This window comes from Hirundo rustica, chromosome 14, assembly GCF_015227805.2.
Source record: "Hirundo rustica isolate bHirRus1 chromosome 14, bHirRus1.pri.v3, whole genome shotgun sequence".
Lineage (NCBI taxonomy): Eukaryota > Metazoa > Chordata > Aves > Passeriformes > Hirundinidae > Hirundo > Hirundo rustica.
In genome coordinates this window covers 11,485,340-11,506,922 of record NC_053463.1, presented here as the reverse complement: position 1 = coordinate 11,506,922, position 21,583 = coordinate 11,485,340, and the positions used below count along the sequence as shown (strand labels likewise).

The following is a 21,583-nucleotide window of genomic DNA, read 5'->3' as shown; positions in this document are numbered from 1 at the left end:
AAATGCAACTACTATTATTTCTAATAACTCTGTGAACAGAAGATTTGGACATGAAACAAATCATCCAGCTTCTCTGCTCAGTTATTCCATTTGGTAAATTGGAATGCTAAAACCTACCTTCTCACAGGTGTGCTGTGAAGATTAATTAATTAGTTTGTAAAGTGCTTTGATCCCATAAAACACTACATAAGTGCCAAGCATTATTATGAAGAATTATAAAATGCCAGCCCTCATGTGCACCTTGGGATGGCCAGGTTATAGATACAAACCTGTTTTATTTTGTCAGAATCACATTGTTCCACCTCTCCTACGTAGCAGCCCATTCACAAAATGAGCCAGTTTTAGGAAAGATGCAATTTCTGGGGAAAAAAAAAAAAAAAAATCATTGGTTCTCATAAATGTCTCTTTTCAATTAAGGGCTCATAGATTATTTTGCATTTTTCTGTAGGATATGGAATGGCATCTTTTCACTATTCATCCTCAGCAGGAGGGAGAGTAGCTGTGTTTTAAATATCTCCCCTATCTGAAAGAAAACAAAGATAACTTTCTATTTCAGTCCCTTTATTAGATTTTAAGAATGGGGTAAGTATTCAGAAAGGTCTTTTGCTTTTATTTTTTTATGAAGTGGCTGTTAAGTCATTAGTATGGGAATAAGTAATTCAATTAAGCTTAATAAAAACAAAATAAGCTTTAAGTCACAGGAATCCTTTCCATTAAAAGCCCAATTATCCAAAATTATTACATTGCAATGAAGTGAAAAAAATTCTGAGTTTTATTGCCTAACAGACAGACTGTGGCATTTAGTCTTTATTAGTAAGAAAAACTCAATCAGCTACAGAACCGTGAAATACTTCTAGTTGCTCCAAGGGTATTGCATATTCCAAAAACAAATAGAGGTCATCAAACATTTAATCTTAAATTGAAATGTAGAATTTGTATAATTTAGAACTACAGCAATCTATAATTTCTCTTCTGCAATGTCTTTGATGATATAATTTGAGCTGGTAGCTGGTGATCCTGAGAAGGAAGGACACACACAAAAGCTCAGAATTCTCTGATCAAGACTCAGTTAATGAGATAGATGCTAAATGTGTGTCTACAAACATGCTTAAATATATGATATATAGTTGATAAATAAATACAATATATTCGTATATGTATAAATTCTACTTGCACATATTGGGGGTTTTTTTACTAAAACTGGTAGAATCTGAGGTGGATCTCAGAAGTAGGAGCAGGGTTGGAGTCCTTGCATGTGTAAGGAAAATTAAAGTTAGGACACTGTAGAATTAATAATTCCTCTTGTGGATCACGCATAATCACTTTCTAGTTGTGATTTTACAGATGAAGCTTTTCTTTTACACTTTTAATGACAGACACTGTAGAATATAGTATTTCTTGAATGGAAGAATATTGGGTTTTTTTCTCTACCAAATGTCATATCTGAAGGTATACGTACTTGGATTTAGTTTATATTCTAGTTAAACATCTAATTTGGGTGATTATTTTTTGCCCCCCAAAACCCCAAAACATTTCCTTTATTTTTTAATGCATTTTCTGGGAAGATAATTGCTGATCTGTTCACCCAGTGTTTTTTCCCACTTTGTTATTAAACTTTACGGAATGGTAAAATGTTTTCTGAGAGATAAGAATTACCTAAAATCCTCAAGTGTAAGGAGTTTGTTGGGGTCTTTTTTTCTTCCATCTCTTGGGTCTGTTTCTTTATTTCTCTGAAAATTGACATTTCAATGGGCAAAGTAGTTTAAGAGAGCTTTTCTTGGAACAGTTTTCAGTCCTGTTTAGAAGCAGAGAAACTAGGATAAGTTATAAGAAATTCTGGGGGTTTGTGCTTCCAGGTAAGTTCTCCAGACTCAGGATCTGTGTAAGCCTCTGCAGGAGAGCACTTTAAAGCAGCTGTGCCTATTAGTGATTTTTAGACTATAATGCAGATATTTCTACTTGCTGTTCAGTGACGAGAATTTTTTTTCTCCTCTAAATTACTTGTGTAAGATCATAATTTTTTTTCTGCTGCCTTTTTTTTTTTTTTTTTTTTTTTTTTTTTTTTTCCCTTTCTGAATAGTCATTCCTAGAACATTTACTGCATCTGGTAGTCTAGAACTATCTGAGAAGTGAGAGAACGGAAAATGTTTGGAATACTCTTTTTTAAAATTTACATGAATGTGCCATCTGTACAAGCAGATGGCAAGAATGTCTCAGGGCCAGGAGGAGACTGTGAGATCAAGCCACAAGCAAAGAACTGCATGAGGCATGTTCCTCGTGTCAGAACAAAAAGGACCTCAGCAATCACCTCCCTGACGTGACCTGGAGACTGTTCTCCCAGAAAGTGCAGTTTCAGTAGCCGAAGGTGTCTCAAGGTGGTGTAATCAATACAGTAAGGATCCCCAGGGTTTGTATTCTGGGGACGTGATCTTTTCTGGCAGTTGTTCAGAAACAAGCAGATCTTCGGGACCCTAAATTATTCTCACATATGGGCTGTAAGTCCACATGCAGCATTTCACAGGGAAGGTTTGTCAGAGTGCCTTATCCTGCTCAGCTTCTGAATTGAGACGTCACTGTTTTCTCCATCTTCATGTGGTACAGTGTGTCATTTTTGACAACACCTTTTTAAAAATACTGCAGTAATTGCAGAATATCGAATACATATGACACCCTTCAATATTTTACCATATCTTTGTTGATGGTGGCTGCTGTTGATACATCTCCACACCTTTGAAATCCCTCCAGGGATGGTGACTCCACCTCTTTAGGGCAGCCTGTTATCATGCTTAACAGCCCTTTAAAAGAATTTTTTCCAAATATGCAATCTACACCTCTCCTAGTTCAATCTGAGGCTGTTTGCTGCTGCCCTTTGCTGTTGACTTGGTAGGAGAGAATGACCCTCACGTGGGTACAGCCTCCTGCCAGGGGGTTGTAGAGTGAGGAGCTCTCCACTGAAGTCCTTTCCTGCAGGCTGAGCCCCCCCAGGTCCCTCAGGTGCTGCATGTAAGACACAGGCTCCAAACCCTGGCCCAGCTCCATTGGCTGCTCTGGACTTGCTCCAGTACCTCTTTGTCTTCCTTGCAGGGAGGGGCCCTGCACTGAGCCCTGCAGTTGTGCCAGTCACCCCACTGTCTTTCCACAGTGGCAACTATATCATCATTTTTCTGCTGCACAATGGCCCCCTGCTCCTCATGTGTGTTGCCCAAAAAAATATTTATAGTTTATGGGTTTGTTTTCATTCACTGACAGGGATCTGTCTCAGGACTGTTTATTAAAACTCTGACATTTTAAAATATTTGCTCCAAAAATTTATCTTGAAAAGTGAAAGGCATATGAAAGCATATGACCTTTTAATGTGGAAAAGTCTCCTTTTACCAAAGCCCTTTGCAGGGTTGTAAAGCCACTGGGGATTATAAAGCTAACATTTGTTTTCACATAAAAAAGTAGTGATAGACTTTAACAATCCCTGCAAGACTGAGATATCTTTACTGTAGAAGGTGTTGCATGCCAGCTTTTTTCCTATCTAAAGTGGTAATGGAAAATTTATTCAGTGTATATTGAAAAATGTTATGGTGCATTCTCTTCAATGTTAGAATGGAGGAAAACAAGGGATGTGTAGCTGTTGGGGGAACACTTTGAGATTCCAGTTTAATTGCATTAATGGAAACTGGAAGTGTAGGGTTAAGACCAAGTGGTCCAGCATTATTTGGCTGGCTTCTCTCTTAGGGATCATAACTTTTCAACCTACTCCAGAGCGTTGTTTCTGTCAATCCAAAACCCATCCCCTTTTGGAGATATCTGGGTAAGCATCAGAAATGTTGGAGATAGAAGGAAAGCATTTTTTATTTAAAATGTTGACATCCACAAATTCTGTCCTTTTTGTCCTTTGGTATTGTGACTTTCTTTGTTGTGGAGGTTTTTACATCATTTGTTACTGGTAGAAATGCTACAAAAAATTAGCTATCAGCAACAGATCTTTGTGTGGATTTGGGGTTTTTTAACTTAAAAACAAGGTGTGCACTTTAGAATAATAGTCCTGTACCTTAGCAAGACAATATGGCTGATACTGCATAGGAAGAAACACTCAACAAAATTTGGAATGCTTCTGCTGATGTGGGAAACAAACAAACAAACAAAATTTTAAAAATTAATTTCCTGTAATCATAAAGCTTGTTACAATCTACCTCATAGATATTTTTACCAAAATATTACAAATTTTAGGCAATGAAAACTACTTGGAAAGAACTTAGAAGTCCCTTGAACTTAGATGACTGCAGGACATTTGTTTGTGGTCAGCTAAGGAGGTAAATTATTGTTAGACCTTGCTGATCCTTTCAGGGAGATATCACCTGTGTTTTCATTGTATCGTTCACTCTCTAGAAGATGGCTCATGTCTTTTCCCTTTGGTTCTCTCTGTAAAAAGCTGAGATGACCATCCGTGCATGAGATGGAAAACAAGACGAAGGCAAGGAGGAAAATACTGACAATTCATCCCTCTCTCCTGTTTTTCATTACACACAACAGGAGCTTATTTCATAGTTCCATCTCAGGGTGTATCTTATTCTTGGCAAACAACTGAGAGTAAAGCACTGTGCATCTTTAAACACCAGTCTGTGGGCTGCTTCTACAAGGGGGTCTCCAAAGCAAATACAATTGGAATGTATCACAAATATTACATTATGGTTATCCTGAAATGCCTTTGAATCTTGTTTCACAGCATCAGTGTTGCTGGAGGAATGGCACGTACAACAGAGAGGTGATGACTTTTGTTGCTGTTGGATTTTTAAAGAGGTGGTAGAGTAGCTATAAGAAAGATATGCCATTAGTCATTTTCATGTAACTTTGCTATGCCTTCCAGAAATGCATTCAAGAGCTGCAATATTTATCTGAAAAAGAATTTTCTAAGGACACTGCTGTGTATTAAAGAAACATCCACCCCTTCTCCCAACTGGAGTAGTTTATTTCTTTATGAAGAAAGAGATACTGAAGATATACTCAAGATCATGTTTTCATAGCCTTCTGTATTCATCTTCTAATGCAAGGTGGTTTTATGTTATAGAGAAGTCACAAAATAATTTCAAGCATATTATTTGCCCATTATTAAAACTGTAGAATATGGATGAAATGTTGAATGGTAGTGTTCAGGAAGATGTTCTTATTTTGCAGTTATATATGTCTGTAGTAATACAAATACAAAATAACTTAGCCTGTCTTGAAGATCCCTAGAGTAATTTCCAGATGCAAATGCTGCAATATTCAGAATTAAGATTTTTTTTTTTTAATTAGTTAGCTTAGAAAACAAAACCAAACAAAAAAATACGCCCTGACAATTCTGAGGAGGCAAGTTACAATCCTAGAATAAATTAAAATCTGTTTGAGTGTATAAAGATCTTCTTAGACAAGGTTTAAGAGAAAACCTTTCCCCTGCACAGGAGGTTCTGTAGGTTACCACTGACGCAGGTAGGGTCCCACTCATGGAAATCAACAGCAGCTGCACTTTGCCATTTAAGTCAGGCCTCCAGTCATCTCTTTTCTGCTCCTGCTCTGATTTAACTGGACAGACCCAAAGCTTATGTCATGGCTCACTTTATTTTTTTATAATTGAACACTTAACACTAGTTCCAAAACCATGTAAAAAAAGGTGATGTATAGGGATATCTCAAAGTGGAAGTGTTGGTAAGTGCTTTGGTAGTTTCTTTAGTTTTGTTTATTTGCACTTTTGGGATTTTTTTTCTGTGTTAATATTTTGTTCCCATGAGTACTGAAGGTATTTTTCTTGTATTGAAGGAGATAGACTCCCATTCCAGCTGTTTTATCTGGTCACATCTTCTCTGCTTCACCTCATTTAATTTTCTTTAGATATTTTGTGCCCAGGACCATGGGAGAGTTTCCATGTAGGTAAACAAGTCCCTCTCAGTCTTGGTACAAAGCGTCAGCATTAGCAAAAACATTCCCCTTCTCTTCTTGAGTATAACCTTTGTGTTATTTTCAATATTGAGTAGTAATAAAAATAGTGCCCCTACCCCTCCTCCCAATTTTTAATTCGTCAAATATAATCTTAACACTGACCACGTTTTCCTGCTTTCTTATGATTGTTTTAAAAATGCATTATCCTCTCCCCTTCTGGCTTTCTTTAGTTTTACTACTCTACCTCATCACTGTGCTCATCCATGCTTTCTGTTTAGCAATTTTCTAATGCAAAGCCTCTCCAAGCTCCAGAATTTTGGAAAAGCAGGGTGGTTCTGTCATCAGTTTTTCGTTGAATTACAGACCTTTATTATCCTGAGTCATTGTTTTTCATTAAAATTTAGCATGTGCTCTATATTTTTTTTCTCCTTATTGTACAAGATGGGAGGAGTGAGCAGGTTTTTCTTAGATTAATAGCATGGGATTGTCAGTGTATTTGATGTCACGCTTCTGCTTACCAACTACTCTTTCAAAAGGCACCATTTTCATCCAAATCCAGTGAGACCATTTTTAGAGTATTGTTTTGGAGCCACTGTGACAGCTTCAGTAAATGTGAATTTTAATTTATTTGTCTAATGAAGACGAGGATCTTGGCTAATGACTACAGAGTCATAAGTGATGATGCTTTTCCTCCTACTCCCTGATTGCTTAGAGCCTATATTAATTGTGCAGATGGTAGTGGCTTAGCTATGTGATAGTTCCTTTTCCATCTCCTCCTCTCGTGGCATTTACACTGTGTAAAGAGGGTGTATTGCCATCTTGTTATTTGTGAGGGTTTTGTGATTCATCACCTGCCTTTTAAATCCAATACTATGATCACATCTTGTTGCTAAGAGGCAGAACTTGCACGTGCACTTTCTTCTTTTAAGTACACCTGTGCCAAGCTTTGCCTGAAACCTTCAAGCAAATCACAGCCAGGAGCACTGAATTTTTATCTTCATTCCTACTGGTAACATGTGAAATTTGCAGTGCCAGGCTTATGCAGGTAATTTTAAGTCATCCCTTATGTGTTCAAAAGATTCTCAGACTTTTCATTCTGTAAACTTGCCAGAACTTAAGTCAGGATTTACAGGTATTGAAGTTTCACTGAAAGCATTTCTTTTTTAATTACTAGAATTTGAGTGTAATTTGTATATGACAGGTCGAAAAATAAATACTTTTACTGTTTTATTGTTTTGCCTTTCTTTTCTACTCATGCATTTATTTGTTTTTATGCAAGAAATAACACAAGTTATTGAGGTGCAAGTAAGGAAAACAGTTCCTTAAAATTTTATTTCTTCTTTGATTTCATCTGTCTTTCGTGGCCGTTCTGCTCCCCAGATTTTCTAGAATTGCTTCTTTCACACAATAGTATTGACGTTTCTGTGTTCAAACATTTTCTGGGTTTGTTCTCCCAGGGAGTCACAGATTTTATTTCTTTTCCTTATAATTTAAAAGCTTGTTTTCTTTTAAGCATCACTGCTGTGTCCTTGATCATTATTTGCAAATACAAGGGCAATTTGGTTTGGTCTATTTTGCTTTTTGTTTGTTTTGGAAAGACCCTGTGCTGCAGGTACAATTAAAGGAAGTTCATGGTTACTTTTTAAAAGCTACGGTTCTTTTCCTAGCAAGAAGAGTTCTCCCACAGGTGTCTCCTTAGAAAGTGCATGTTTATTGTTTCTGGCCATGCAGGGATGAATACCCCTCGGCTTGAAGCTGCATGGGGACAGGGGGTGGTGAGCCTTTGGGAGTGACACAAAGAAGGGACTCTGAGAGAGAGGGACTGTGTCTGGCATGTGTCAAGGTTTCCAGAATATAAACAGTCAGAAATGTGAATGAAGAAGTGACCTAAAAAGTAGAAAGAACCTGAAAGGAACCTGTTCTTCCTCCATACAGAGTTGTAGACTTCACCCAAAGCGTGGTTTCTCTTACCTAACACAGAAGATGAAAAGGCTTTGCATAATATGCAGTTTGCTCTCTGAGTGAGGTGCTGGTATTCTGAATTTAGAAGTGTCTCTGCTATTCCAAGAACAGAGAAATTATTAATACCCATTTAGGGCACTGCAGTCATGTTTGAATCTGTTGATAGAAGGAGACTTGGAGTAAATGGAAAGCTGAGACAGATCCACTGCACCACTAACAAACTCATAATGCTTTCAGCATCAAAAATTTGAGGTGGTTACTGTTGAAAATCGTGAAAAGTGGAGCCATTTGAGTAATTGGTCATTGCCTCAGTTTCTGTGTCTCTGTGAAATGTGGATCACAATATAAACAGACTCAAATCTAAATTCTGAAGAATGGTTTCAGTAATACAGTACTGATGTTCATGTGATTTCTCTTTTGTGATTTCTCTTTTGTCAGCTTGAAGGGGCAGCAGGAGAAAAACATTTAACCTTAACAGAAGAGTTATTAAACTGCTGACATTGTTCAATAAATTTCTGGTCTATGGTTAGAAATGAGATTTACCACCTGAGAGAGATTTTGCAGAGTCAGTGCCTCTAGCACTAGTTTAAATGAACATAGGTAACGCATGACAGTAGTGATGAATTCTGGTCACTGCTTGAAATATCTGAAAGTAAATTTGTATCAAAAATACTGATATGGTCTGACAAAATACCTCGAATGAACCAAAGAAAACTCAAACAGATGGATATTTCTACTAACACAGCATTTAACTTGAGAACCCATACTGGGAAATGAGAGAAATGCTGAACTTCTGGCTTTGAATTGTCTTACCCATTTAAAACATGGCACAGATAATTGTCGTGTATCTTCCCATGCTTGCCTCCTGGGAAACCTGCTTGCCCATGAAAGTGTGGCTATTTTGTTACACAGCATCCTCTATTGCAGGCAGCACCAGCTTTAAGTCCCCATCCCTGCTAAGACTTTGCTGTAGAGCAGTTATTTTTAAAAAGCTCTTCCAGCATATTTCCATGAGCACTCCGCCTCAAGGAGGGAGTGGTGGTTTTATTACCATGCTAGAGTTATCCTTGTAAATTAAAAAAAAAATTAAAAGGTCTCCTTTCCAGGTGGACTGGAAGCTACCATGACTTTTTACCATGGTAACTGATAGCAGTGTTGACATGGACGTGATTCTGTGGTTCTGTAGATTTTGCTGAAGGGCTGTGGCTGGAAGGGCACTGCTCACATGGGCTCAGGAGAGGGTGAGGATGTGTAGGGGGGGACACAGCAGCTCCAAACTCTGCTTGGGGATGGCTGTGTGCTGAACCTGCTGTCCAGTGGTGCTTTTGCTTTATTGCCAGAGTTTGCAGTCACCTCAAAGCACCTGTGCTTTTAATCAAGTAAATGCTTCCCAAGGCTCTGAATTTGATTTACTGAGTTGAGCATGTGTTATCCTATTGTTGATGTATAAAAGACTTTTCAGTAAAGCATAGGAGTAATTTCAGAGATTGGTTGAAACAAACAAACAAACAAAAAGAAAGAAAGAAAGAAAGAAAGAAAAAGGTGCACTTTCTACAGCAAAATGATCAATTTAAAAATTCATTGAATTGAAGGAATGGGTCCCAGAGAGATCTGATATATCTGAGATAATCATTTAATTTCTCATCAGAGGTATGTATGCTGTGTTGGGTAGGACTGACAGTTTCCAGCTGACTTTTCTTCTACCTCAGATGTGAACTAGTTTTAAATTGCTTCTTGGAGAAAAGAAGGTTCATGTATAGAAAGACGAGGTAACAGAAAAAAGCAATGGGGGAGATGTTTTCTAAATTAAATTATAAACGTACACAATACAAAGAAAGCCCATGTATTGATTCTACTTTCAGTGCAGTGTGAAGTGTTAAAATGCAGTTCTGGCTGCACAGAATGTTAAAAGTGATCTCCACTGTCTGCATAAGTGTATGGGAAGCAGATTAAACTCTGATTAGAATCAGTTGAACTCAGACTCTTTGAGACTGAGGGTCTCAAAGACAGTCTGAGTTCATCTGGTTCTAATCTGACTGAGGTCACACCCCATCTGCTAATGGGATTGTGTACAGTGTCATCCTAGGCTGTTTGGCAGGTCAGAGGCACGGATCTTCCAACTCTAATGGCTTTGTTGATCATAAATGCAAATAATTTTGCTTACAGAAACTGATGGATCTTACTAGCTTTCAAATGGAAAAGAAGGGGCCTTAGTAAGATTTCTGAAGCTTGTCTTAAGGGAATACAGATTTAATTTATTAAAAAGTGTGTTTTGCAGGAAGATATGGTAATGAAGAGGAAACTTTTGCGGGGGGGGAGGTGCATTTTGCAGTGTATGGATTAGAGTTTGGCCACTGAGATCTGCTTACTGAGAACTTTCAAAGGTTTTATTTCATAAACAGGACAGGACCAACCCAATACTCCCTATCCAGATCTTATATTTAGACTTCTAGCATTTGGTGTGTTACCTAGCTTATCAAGCTTTCCGTTTTTGCCAGTATGATGCAGCTGATATGTCAGAAGACTTTTGAGTGGTTTTCCTGTTTCTGTTAGGAACAAAGTTACGAATGTTTTGAAATTAAGATGAGGAAGAGAAAGGTCGTGACTGAGCATCCTAATTTTGGCACAGGAGGAGATGTAGCCCTTGGGAATCGGATTCCAGAAGGATGGCTGGAGTTAACTTAGACGCCTGTTAATTTTAGTCATTAGATTTGACTCATTGTTATGCTTCTCTCACAGATCCAATAAACTCTTCACTAAAGCTGAGTTGAATTGATGTAGGTACTGATTTTGAAATGTTCAAGGAGAACATGGCTTCCCCTTTTCAAAATAGTATTCCTGCTGCTTCAATAATATATTAAAGCAATAAGAGTATCTGGTGTCCCAAATGGATCAGCTATGAAATGGACAATACAAGCCTAACAAAATAGATGAGGAGAGCAGTGAGGCCAGACATGGCATCTGGAATGTGATAGAGGGCAATTCTAAGTAATTTATTTTTTCACTGTCAAAATAAAAAAGAATTGTACTAGCTTGGGCATGTCAGTAGACCTATCTGTCAGAAGACAGAAGAGAGGAAGTAGGATCAGTAATAGCTGTAAAATGGGTTTTCCCCAGAGATCTCCACTTGCAGATTAGCCTGAGCAGGAAAAATAGCAATGTTTAAGAATAAAATGCACAGAATAAGCTTGTTCATACTTTGCTCATGTCAGGTCTATCCTAAAGCATTTATGTAAATAAGAAGGATCTTCTTTTCCCAACTCCCCATTACAGCATTTTATATAAAAAAATTCTCTGTAGGTTTTTTTCTTGTCTTTTTTTTTTTTCCCTGCTCTCTGCAGGAGCCTTACCTGAAGTCATTTGATGATAATAGAAATTTGTAATTTGAAACCTATTTGCTGTGGATTAGGCCTAAAAAATCTCCTAAATCTTTGTCATTTCTTCAGTTAAATACTGTTCACATGGGAATGGTTGTTGAGCTGAGGTATGTAACTACAATGCAAACAGGTGATTTGTTCAAGACAGCTTAAATAGCCTCAGATCGAGCTGAAAACTGGGCAGGAGAAGTAAAACTGACACTCTGGACACACCAGACTCAAGTGAAGGGTGAAGATCTGTAGCTTTCTGTCCCTAGGTGTTAATTCTTAGTGTGCACATAGAGAGGGGTTGATTGACGTACATGTCTCTTTCATCTGTGCTTTATAGGTAATAATCTAATACAAATCATCCAATAAATTTTAGCCATTTTTAAAAATTCTGGTAGTCATTTTGAGTGAGCAACTTCTCTTCTGTAAATTCAAAATATTGTTCTGGAATACCCACTGTCTGTATTTGTACTGTCCATGTATTTACTCTGAGCAGGATTTGGTGTTCTGTTTGGTATACATGGACATCTGCTTAGGTAACTTGTAGGTTTAAATATAGGCACTGAACATCTAAGTCATAAATAATATATATTTTAAAAAATATTAATTGACATTCTATTCTACAGAATAAAAGATGTGATAGCCTTGATACAACCAAAACAAATCTTCTGGAAATAAAAACATCACTGAAACCAAATGAGGCAATTCAGAAGCAATTAGCAGCAGGGTTGCTCGTCCTTTTTTGTTTGTGAATACTGCCTCCTGCCCACTTACCCGTGCAGTGTCAGCCTTTCTGTAGATCATGGCAAGCAGGCGAGGAGTGGTTCAGTTCTAACAAAGTAAAAAAGTGAGAAAAGTAGCTGAAAGTAATCTGTAATTAGCCACATTGGACTAAAAGGGTTGAATCTTAATTCAGGCTCTGACACTGAAAGTATTCATTCTGTCTTAAAAATCTCTTTATCCTTTCTCTCTGCAGTTTTGTGAGGTGTCAGTGTCTGATGCCTGTAACGTGCAGTCCTGTACTTGTGCAAGAGAACATGTGAAGAACTCCCTATATGGTGCAGCCTTAACATTAACACCAGTATCAAAACTAGATTTTATTATATGTATATTTTTTGGCTTTTGATTGCTTTTTTTTCTCATATTTTTGACATCCAACTACCTGGAGTGCTGTAAACCCGTTAAATTTCTCCCTGTTCTAGGGAAAAATGCTCCCATTCCTAAGTGATAAACTTGACACTATTCAGTAATCACTACTCTATGGACATAACAGTTGCTGCAAAAGAGCTGTTAAAACCTTCCCCCAAGGACTTATCTGTAATTCTACACTGCAACTTTTAATTCTGTGCGATGTTCCAGGTCGTTATGTATTATGTCAGTTGTACCACTCTAATATCTGGAAATAGGCCCTTGGTGCTGCCATTCAGATGCTCCTATGGGCATGAATTAAACACAGTTTAAAAAACTGGCTAGTGATGTCTTTGTATGCAGTGTGTGTGATCTGCTGACATCAGAGCTGGGGAGAAAAAAGAATAATTTGGTTCAATTATACTTATTACATTTTTTGCAGTCATATGATGGTAACTTTTTGCAATTAAAAAAAAAATCTAAAACCGCTTGGGATAAGATGAGAAGTGTGTTGACAGCAGTTTTATTGCTTATTTTAGCAGCTACAGGAATCAGTACATCAAATGACGTAAAAAGAATTAGATAAAAACAATGGTAAAAAGTTGGATTCTTAGGAATGAAATTGTAGGTCAGTGCTAGGTATTAATTGGGGTCTCATGACATTACTATTGTGGTTAGCTTCTATTCTGTGTGTTAAATCTAAAAATTGTCTTGGGTGATGCAGTAGTGAAGTACAGTTCAGGAACTATTAGTAACAAAGATTTGTAAAAAATCAAGGATAAATCTTGGTGAGATGCTTCCCAATCACTGACACCCAATCCTTGTTAGCCTGCTTGGCAGGGATTGAAAATGGTATTTGGCTGAAAAAAAAAAAAAAAAATATATATATATAAAATAAAATAAAACAAACAAACAAACAAAACCAGCTGGAGTGATGAGCCCTAAAAGTCAGAAAGAGCATTCATCAAGTATGATTTAGGAGCAAGGAGCATATTTATGTTATATGTATCTATATGTGTGTGAAAGTATTTGTGTTGCTTGTTACTCATGATGAATATGAACAGAAAATGGAATTAGTAGTGTTTCTGATATGGCTGCACAGTTGAATTGTTCTGTGCGTTTCAAAGCTATTTTTGTTTTCTTCTTTTTAAATCATGCTTTCATATACTTTAAGACCCACTGTATATAGGAAGACAGATACTTTTAAGTATTGCAAAACAGGGTTCCCATTTTCCTTTGAGCTGAGTCCTGAAAGATGTGGGTTTTAAAGTATCAAGTCATGAATCTTGCAGTCAAAAGAAAGGGGCACGAGAGGGGGAAGCTGGTTAGTAATTGTTTCCTTTTAAAAGCTTTTACACAGCCCCTGGAGATGCTGATCAGGCGAGGATATGCAAACATGCTTGCAATTAGTATTATGTGCATTGGCTTTGTAGGTGCAAGATAAATGTACTATGGACAGTCTCACTCTCACTGAAATATAATATCCCTTATTTTACTTTCTGGTTTACCAGCAGCAATGAGATACACACATACACACACACACATTTTTGTGCACTGCAGAATTTTTCATTTTAAAAAATCTGCTGTGGACATCACAACCTACCCATGCACTTCACCATCCCCATCCCCTTATTGCCACAGAGGGATGAAGCATTATGACCTACTAACTACAAATAATGGTAATTCAATAAATTAGGAGCAAACTGAAATATTTGTGTCAGTGTGCTAATCTAGCCAATGGTAGTGTAATACATTAGCATGGTAGACATAAAGTCTTAGGGCTGTACTTCAAAAGCTTTGGAGCTTTAAGATTGCATTTGTTTGGTTTTTTTTGTGTGTGTGTTCTGCCTTTATTGACAGTTGATATTGCAGTGATATTTGAAAGGATGTCAGTAGGGTAAAATTACATATTTGGGTGTGTGTCACTTACTCTGCCCTAAATATCAGAAATAAGCTGAAATATTTATTTGCAAAGCTAGAGATATTGATCTTACAACAATAGTCAATTACAAGGATGCTTAGGTTATTTTACTGAAAGATTACAGGAGATCTAATCAGCTTGTGCAATAGCAGGACAAAAAGGGACTGTTTCTCATTCTCTTTTTTGCTTGTGGCGCCGTTTTAAGCCTCCAGGATCCATGAGGGGAGAGGGAATGTGCAGACAGAGGAGCTTTTGGCTACATCATTTTGGCTACACCATTCTCCTTCTGATGAGCTTAGCAACTGCAAGTGCTTCCAGCTCTCCTGGGAAATGTTTTTTAAAAAATAAAATTATCTTGTACAGCTTTTTGATAGTGGCTCACTTCTCAGAGAATGAAAAAGGATGTGTTACCAGAGGTAAGGAGATGGACTTTGTGACAGGCAGAGAGCACATCACAGCTGCAGTGGGTCAGGTTGCTCAGGATGTTCTTCCCTGGGACACAGATCTGCAGCTCTTACTTTAGGAGATCACTTAGCATCATCTGTTTTTTTAAACTGAGTATCTGATAAATGGCAGTTTGTTTTGAGACCTGCTCAGGGAGTAAGGAATGGGGAGCATCATCCTCTTTGACATCAGGAAAAGCAGAACAACAACAAAAAACTTTTAAAAAAATTAAAATCTACATTTTTCTAAGACTTCATCATGGATAGAGGTGGCCCAGTGCAATGTTCTCTAGAAATTTCAGTAACTGGGGCACTCAAGACATCCTGGGCAGTGGTGGTAACTGCAAGGCAGCAGGGTTGACACATAATGATGTAGTTGTGGATCTGCCTGGAGGAGGATTTTTCCCTGACTCATTTTCTATTGAGGTGAGAAAATCATGGTTGTGTGTACCATGTCACTTTGACACGCTACTGAGATAGTTTTTGGTGCATTTTAGGGAAGGTCAGGTTGTCAATAGACCGAAAATAGAAGATACTAAGAAAAGGTGAGCAAACACTTCATTACTAGCTCTGGTGAAGTTTTCCAGAGCAGAGTGAAGAGGAAAGAAATTGTATATTTGTGAGGTTTTCTTTTTTGCTGGAAATTCAAAGGTGTATGGTAGATTGTCTACTGGGGGGAAAGGCATAAACAGTAAATGATCTAATAGAAATCCTACACAGGGGCAGTGCAACTCTCTTTGCATTCCAGTCTGAGTGGATAAAAATTTCTAATAAAAATGGAGTTAGGTAGTAATAACTTGTGTCTGGTATTCTACTGGGCTTCTTGCAACTCACCTTTGTGCTGACTCTTAACTGTCTCCCTGTTTGATTGTTTTTAGAGTGTCACTCCTGTTTTGGGACAGGGAGAGTTCCTTTTACTTTTGTTTCAGTTTTTGGTAAGATTTGTGTGGGTTACATATTTATTGTAAGGGTTGTTGAAAGGAACTTAATAATTTCTCGTCTGTGCTGTAGGTGTTTTTACTGACTTTTTTTCTCAGCTTTTTGGATCTGGGAGTAATTCTGCTTATTAAGACTCCACTTGCATTTATTATTTCTATTGACACTTTCCTGTGGGAAATGAGCAGTCTGACTCACAAAAGCCAAAGGAATGGGAGTTTTGGGCTCTAATCATACTACTTCTGTAAGAATTACTAAATAAGCTGCAATCATCTTACTGAAGATTGTTTTGACTTTCACATTAGTTTTTAACTCAAGTAGAACTTTTTCCTCCAGAACAGCGAAAATACCTTCCACTCAGTTTCCTGGAATGGACAACTCATGGGTAAGCTTGATTAGTGGCATTTGTGAGAAGGGAGGGTTTTGAAGAAGTCAAGTACACAGAAACCATGGATTAAGAACATAATGAAGTGACTGCAGTTTCTGTGTGAGCTCATTCTCCGGAGCACAAGCTCCTCTAACAGAGAAAGGTGCAGGTTGTATCAGCATCCCCAGCATCCCCACTGAAGTCAGTTTCCAGGAACTGCAGATGTTTTGGCTCCTGCAGATGTTTGGAGGAGAGGGTTGCTATCCTTTAAGACCCAAACAGAACATTCTGACACAGGTCCTGGGGTGAAACAAGACACTGTTCATCCAAAGACAGGCATAGGGCTGCTGCAGTTATTATTCTCTTAAGGCATGTAAAAGTAGCCTGGGGCAAGGTTCATAATATTTTACCTATGATAATTTTTACTTCCTTATTTTGGTGTTTTTAGAGGCAGTATTACCGGCACGATTAGTGCACTGAAGCAGTGCATATTTTGTGGAGAAGATATTCCATATTTTCTCTAGGACTTCAGTTAATTAGGAACTGTATCTTTATCTTCCTGGAATAAAAAGTGTTAATATAGAGTACGTTTACAGTGCAATTTACATGTTAGAGCTAAGCACGTTATTTTGGGTTGTGAGAACTGAATAAAAACCACCAAATGCATATGTCTCCTTGATGAAAAGTTCTAGGTCTTTTCCATAATTTGAGAGTCTGTATTTAATGTGGTGTAATATCAGAAAAACTGGTTTAAAAATGTTTTGTGTATTTTAATTATTTTACACTGTGTGACTTGGATGGTAGCATTATAAATTTTTAAAAGAAAGTGAAATAATGCACTTTTTATTTTAATGTTGACATTATTTGAGTGAAGTAGACCTGTAATTTTCCCAACCAGAATAAGAAATATATTTTGCAAAGTATTTGAAAGTAAGACTTTCAGGTTTTCAGTGATGGTTAGTAAAGCAAAAGGATTATAAACTCTGGATAAGAGGAGGAGTTGTACGAACTCTTTATTCCAAGATTGCTTCTTTCACACTACTGATCATGCTCATATTGTTTCATTTTCTGTACGTCCTGTAGTATTTTAGCATTCTCCCTTTTATTTGTTTCTTTTGAAAGAGAGAAGTGAAGTGAATGCTGAAAGACAAGGATACATTTCTCGGTGATAAAATATTAAAATTATGAAGTGCTCCTCTGAGCTCTTCTGCCATTTTATATAGGTGTTATTTTCTAGAGAAGAACCTATTACTGCAGAGAAAGGCTTGAATGAATTCAGTCTAAAGCTGAGGTTATTGTAGTAGAAGATTTTACTGCAGGGTGATGTGTGCTTTTTGCAAGGATTTAAATTATGATGGCGCTATGGCTGAATTTTGGACACAGTGACAGGTTAGTAGGAAATGCTATCTCACTGTAAGAACAATTTATAGAGCTACATATATAGCAGTATAGCAGAAGATGGAATGGAATTCTGCAGCAAAATTCTAATTCTTCTGTGACAGAATTCTTTTACCATGAAATAAGAGCCCAGTTCTCTGGTTTTTCCATGACTCTTCCCTGCTGGCATGCAGATGGCACAATAGGCTGTACTTTGGCAGAGAAATGCAGATCTTCCCAAGAAAGATCAGAGGCATATAGATTTTAGTTTCCTCTTAAAAATCTGGTTTGCATCTTTTACCAACAATCTCAGAAACCACAAAACTTAATGAGGTCAAAGTTTCTGTGTGGGTTCTGAATCCCTGTGTTTTATCAGCTACAAAAGTCTTTTTCCTCTCTTGTATTACATTTAGAGAATGCTTTAGTATCATACCCTTCATATTCTTAACTTGTATTATGGTTATGCCTTTCAGCTTTGACAAATATACTTAGTGCTTTCAGAGAACACCTGGCTGTCTAAGGATTGCACACTACAGAAACAAGGGGGAAATATCTACAAGTCATTAGATAACGAGTTCTAAATGGAGTAAGAAAAGTGAGCTGTTGGCACTTCTGTTGGAATACTCAGGAAATGTTGAGGAGCAGTGTTAGAGCATTTTACAAATTCTGGATAGCATGTGTATATTGTTTCATCTCAAACAGAGGCATCAACATCAATAAAACAGCTGTTCTTTTTTCTCTGTAAAACTACACTGGGACTCAATATGCTTGAGTTGAAAGTTTATAGCCAATTTATAGTTGAAAGATTCAGTAGCTGAATGTTTAGATTTAATGTTGAATTTTTGGAATCATCACTATTGTTTGGCGTTTCCTACAGCCAACTCTTAACCTATCATCACACAAGGGAAGTTTCTCTTTTCTGTGAATAAGCAGAAGGAGAAAAAATTCTTTTAATTTATTTAAAAGTAGATCTGTTAATATACCTATGTTTAAATGCAATGCTATCATACAGGAGAGAGATTTATCCCGCTGATGTTTTGTTCCCAGAACTTCCAGGTATTTAAAATTGGTTTTGCTGGCTGCTGCTGTCCCAGGTATTTCCAGCTGTCATGCAGGACATTTTCCAAGAAGCAAAGGTGAACAGTGGGTTTAGCTGCAGTACATTATTTCAGTAACTAATTTAGAGAGATCCCAACTCCCAATCACCGCGCACAGGGAATTCTTATAAAGTCCTCAATAACGAGATTCAGTCTGTTGTCCCTGTGAGCTCTCTGGATTGCTCCTGATGCTGGTAATGGGGAGTCAGTCAGCTTTCAGACACACAGATCTGAAGCAGAATTTCACTCTGCTCTCAACAGGGAATATGTGCATACATTTAGAGAAAGAATTAATTTTTGTATTTTCCTGGGCTTCATCTCTTTTTCTGATTGCAGAGGATCATGATCTGTTAGAGCTAGAACAGGAGAGGAGGGTGTTACACCGTTCTTGTCCTACCACTCAGGAGAGCTATCTGAAACTGTCACCCTGTGGCTCATCCTTCTCATCCTTTTTGTGTCTGTAAACCTGTAATTACAGGTCAGGCCTGCTTCCTTCCAGGGCACAGAAAACTTTCTCTTACTGCTTATTTTCCACAGCTTTGTGAAGTCATTGCAGCTCCAAGAGAGAACTGGATTCTGTCCATCTCCACATGTCATTAGCATTGCTCTCTTGTCTACCAGAGCTGTTTTCTCTTCACTAGCGGTGTCAGAACTGTTTTAAGTTGCTATTTTGAATTTCAAATCCCACTTGAACTTGTCAGAAAAGCAAAATCTATAGGATTTTTCAAAACTGTTCCCTGCAAAAACTGAAAATTAAAACATACTAGTGCTTCTGGGATAGTATTATAATACAGGTATTATTTTCTGCCTCACTTTAAGTTTGGAAGGGTTTTTAAAAAGTTTTTTGTGGCCTTCACATTTGGCCTCTGAAAGAAGTAGTGTGAATTTCCAGCTCTAATTTGAATCACAAACCCTCTAAAGATTTGCAGGTGAGCAGATTTTCATCTTTCTTGGAGTTTATCTGAATTATTTTGAATTATTGACAGCAAGTCAGTTGTGGTGCAGAGTTTTTGCAGTGTAGCTGTGCTTGTTTTAACACATTGAGTTTTCTCTAGGTCTACTTCATAATACTTTACTTAGTCAGTTTAGTGGTGCTTCAGGTTTTGCTTTTTTTGTGCTTCATAATCAGTCTACATTCAAAATATAGTTCATAAAAGAGGAAGATGAAAACTCATTTTCATTGTTAGGAATCATAAAATATCACAAGGTTTCTCTTTCTTTAGCAACAAATGAAAAGATGAGTGTGTGAGAGAGACAGTTCTGTGATGTGTTTCATTTCATGTGGTGCTTCCCTGAGTCCTGTTATTGTGTATAATCCCTAATGACTGCAGTGCCTTGAGCCCCTGTGTTGTTTTTTTAAAAGCTTTCACTTTTTCATTGTTTGTTCTCAAGGTTACCTTATGCAAAACACAATGTTATAATTTTTGCACTGGTACAGGCTGTATAAAAATATTTTTAATCCTGCTGTGACAATTGAAACAGCTCTGCTCTGGGCGAGAGGCTTTGGGCCTGTTTCAAGTGTTCCCAACTTCTAAAATGAGCTGCTGTTTCTTCCTCCGTCTAAAAAAGTGTGGCTCATGTTTCTTGCCTTTAAAAGTGTTCAAAGGTGGTAATTCTTGCACTCTCTTGCTTTCGTAATTTGATTTATCTAATCACCATGAATTGGGAACCACCAAGAATTATCCAAAGGTAGTTTTGCTGTTTAAATAATTATGAAGATGAAGGAGAACTTAATCTACTTTACTATAAATGTGAGAAGCCAGGCTAAAAATATGAGGGACGTATGAGGAGAGGAAAGGACAGATTTCTGATTTTATTTCAATGGATTTGCATTATGGATAAGAAGGAGCAAGCAAGTTGAATTAAATACATTATTCAAAACTTCTGTTTAGGTTTGATTAAATCCCTGCTCTACCACTCATTTTCCATACTGTGCCTTTTTTTTTTTTTTTTTTCTTTACTCTCTGGTGAGGTAATCAATCAATTGTGTCTTTCAATGATTTGCTAATATTCCCTACAGAGCTTTTATCCCAGCTGTCTGCAGCCCTTGGCCCCTCTCGGGTTTTTTGCACCAAAAATCCTCTGGAAATGTGCGAGAATTGTGAGTTCTCCACTCCATCAGTGTGAGCAGACACTGCTGAGGGTCCCACGGGCTGGGGGTTGTCTCTGTGTGGAACCCTCAGGTCTGAGAGACTCTGGTTGGGAATGTTTAGTGCTGTGAGAAAACTGAGCTGGCAACCAGGTTAGCTTTCAGCACAACTCTTCTGTGCATTGAAACCTTGGCTGAAAGTCTGTGCTCTGCCTTTTCCTCTGTGAGTTTCTGAAACTCTTGTAAAACTCCTGACTATAATATACTGCTAAGTATGGAAATACTGAGGAATTCAAGACAACAAACCTCCCCACAAAAAACCCAAACATAACCCAACAAAAAACGAGCTGTATTTTTTTTCTGGTCTCGCAATACTTTGCTTGAAGTCTGTCCCAAATTAATCAGTCTTACATTGACACTGGAACTGGGCAGTTTCTTTGATTTTTTCTTTAAATTTAAAAATAGGGAACCAAGTATGAACTGCCAAGAGGTTTTTTTACCACTATGTGCTGCTGCTTGCTCCATTTGCTATCAAATACACACGTATTCCTCAGCAATCTGATTTTGTTAAAAGAGGGAAGGATTTCACTCAGTGGCACCAAAGGAGTCTTTTTCCCCGTGCTTTTATCCCACTCCAAAAAGCTTTTTTGTGAAGCATCTCTGATAACATACACTGATTAAAAACATTATATTTTCTATAGCAATTCTCTGAGTATCCCTGTATGGAATGAGGAAAGAACTTTATGCCAAAAGATGTTCCTTTTCTCCAAGAGACCAATAGAATAGGACAGTAAGCAGATTTATGAAGGTTCCTAAGTGTCTTGCAGAAATAGTTGCTACAGTCAATTTTGAGTGAATTTTGATCAGTCAACGGTGATTTTCTAATGCTAATGAACACTTTTTAGGTATTCAAGGAGAAAGAATAAGATCTATCAAAGGAAAGAGTTCTCTGAAATCTTTTTATCAGAACAAAGATTGTACAAGAAGTTTT

At 37.5% G+C, this 21,583-nt stretch overlaps 1 protein-coding gene across 5 annotated transcripts in view; it reads left to right on the top strand.

Moving 5' to 3' along the window:
* Positions 1 to 21,583, top strand: part of GABRB2 (gamma-aminobutyric acid type A receptor subunit beta2) — a 283,550-nt gene that overhangs the window by 194,695 nt on the left and 67,272 nt on the right. The gene's annotated exons all lie outside the window — the stretch shown is intronic.